Source organism: Limulus polyphemus, unplaced genomic scaffold (genome assembly GCF_000517525.1).
Source record: "Limulus polyphemus unplaced genomic scaffold, Limulus_polyphemus-2.1.2 Scaffold9243, whole genome shotgun sequence".
Taxonomy (NCBI): Eukaryota; Metazoa; Arthropoda; class Merostomata; order Xiphosura; family Limulidae; genus Limulus; species Limulus polyphemus.
Window position 1 is genome coordinate 4,761 of NW_013674853.1, and position 2,652 is coordinate 7,412.

At 29.9% G+C, this 2,652-nt stretch overlaps 1 long non-coding RNA gene across 1 annotated transcript in view; it reads left to right on the forward strand.

Moving 5' to 3' along the window:
- Positions 1-2,652, forward strand: part of LOC106475832 — a 6,900-nt gene extending 4,248 nt beyond the window's left edge. The window contains exon 3 of the long non-coding RNA XR_002608999.1: positions 1,034-2,652. This is a non-coding gene — a long non-coding RNA (uncharacterized LOC106475832). The remainder of the gene's footprint in view (positions 1-1,033) is intronic.

Sequence of the window (2,652 nt, forward strand, 5' to 3'; positions counted from 1 at the left end):
TACCAATGTTTCTAATGTGTGATGTGCCAATGCTTCTAATGTGTGATGTGCCAATGCTTCTAATGTGTGATGTACCAATGTTTCTAATGTGTGATGTACCAATGTTTCTAATGTGTGATGTAACACTGTTTCTAATGTGTGATGTAACACTGTTTCTAATGTCATTAGAAACAGTTGGTACATCACACATTAGAAACAGTGTTACATACATTGGTACATCACACCACACATTAGAAACATTGGTACATCACACACATTAGAATGATGTACCAATGCTTCTAATGTGTGGTGTAACTTCTAGTATTTGTCCAGGAAACTTGGAGTTCCTAAAAGTTTTTCTTTATAAATGGAAAATAGCCCGTGATGCCTTATAGTCTTCTGAACAAATCATTGACAAATATAGCTGTTTATAATTTGTTGTCTGTAAGTTTTAAAGTAGTTTGTTCCAGAACAACAAACACCCAATTACAATTAAAACGTATTTGAGCCAAGTCATTTATTTGTTTTTGTGGTGAGTACACATACCGTAGTATATAGAGCGTGAACAATTCAGTTAAGTATTAACAATTTAGTACATACAAAACTGAAGAACTCGGCACTACAGTCCAATAAGAGAAAACACTGTTTTGTTGTTTGTCTATTCAGTTTTAATAGTAAGATCTACGTGTTAGTTTATGATGGCAACTTTTGTTGTTGTTATAAAAGTTTTTACAATTTGTTAAACTCTATATTTTATCACACTTTAGGTCAGAATAAAGTAATTATATTTAAAAATACAAAAGAAATAAGAACTAAAATAATATGTTTAGATATTATTCTGTGAGAACCAAACAAATTCTTTGAATTTTAATATGAAACTGGTTTTTGTGTCAGCTTTTTGTTTTGTTGGGCTACAGTATAACGGGTAAAATATTTGAATATGTAAGTGAGTAAAGAGTTTTGTTTTTATAGAATTATATATGCGTATATGCGTTTGTTTAATTATGCACAGAGAGAGAGTTATGGGTAAGGTTTGTTTTTAATTTAATTCCAGGACAAGTACGTGTATGATAGCACCCACTTCGATGTAGCCAGTGCCAATCCTTTGTATATTCACTCCCTCCAGTCTCCCGAGAGCTTTGTGGGTTTTGGTAACAATACTAGTGAAGGAAGTATTAATAACTCACGAAACCATGAACGTGAAGCAAGGAAGTCAAAACGAACAAGTGAAACCTCTTAGAATTAAAATATAAATACTTTTCATAGACTTACGTTTACGTGATATATTTTATATGTGATAAAGATTGCTGATTAAAAGGCTTAGTTTATTACTTGTATATTTGTAAACGTTTAGAAAGATAAAGCTATTTAGTGTCAGTATTGTCTAATCAGCATTCAGGTTTTAACACAGCTTCTTAACTACAGACTTGGATGTTTTGGTATAGAGAAGTAATACTGGTTCGTATATGTATAAGATGTGTGTACTTTGTTTTCTGAAGTTTAAAAAAAACCACAAAATCCATAAATATATCGGTACATTTTACCTTGTGCGTGATTGTTTTATATTTATGAAGTACAATTTTCTTAATATGTTATTTGAAGAATTACATACTTTCAAGTGTATGTCATAATTGTCTCAAAAAAAAGAAAAGTTTCATTTCATCCAAACTGTTTGAAATAATTCTTATTGTTTTCATTCAAAAGAAAATAAATTTCTAAATATGTTTTTGCTCATGGTAAAATTAATTACATGTTTCACGGAATGGATATCATCACTGTAATTGGATTGTCAGGCCTACAAATTAATTAAAACAAATAGCTTTATTATTACTCAGTGAAGCATATTATTACATCACCAGAATGATGCCTTTTGGCTCATACAGTGTAAAAATCATTACTATATTTACATCAGATAGATCAAAACATAAATATTTTATAAACGTTCAAAATAAGACCTGTTTATTTTCCCAGTATGTTAACCAGCTTGTCCTTTACATCAGTAATATGGGTCACCTAAGAATGAAATAGATTTAAATATAAAGCAGATAGAAATGAAAAAAGGCATCGAATTGTCACTCGGTAAACATACATTCCTGCATAATTAAGCTGGATTCATTCATGGATCTGTTACTTCAACTGTTCATTTTTCCCCTTGAATGAAAAATTAGTATGTTTTGTCTTTATTTATACAAATATTTATATTTTTGCCTCATTTTAATTAGGTACAAGTTTCTAATTTTCTAGATAAATGTTTTCCTCTCCACACTTTATTTTGCACATTTCTCAATAGTTGTGTTCCTTCACACCAGAGTTTGCTGTTACAATGGCAGCATTTTTTTGTTATCCAGTGCCTTGGCAAAGTATGTTTTACCAAAGATAAGTATTATATTTTTGGCTCATTCTCAATTTGTTCCCGAAGAAAGAAGGGTATGTCTTTCAAATGAGTCAGAGGTATCGGGTTTTGCAGTTTGTGGTATATATATTTTTTTTCATTTTGCATGTTTAAAGTATTATATTTTCCTAAGAGATTAGCCATCTATAAACAGTGTGGGTATTTATATATATAGTAAAAATTGTGCCATTTTTGTATTGCAGCCAAACTAATGATCTCGTAATTGACAATTTAATTTAGATTTTTTTTTGCATATGTGTATTAAGTTAAATATTTACATA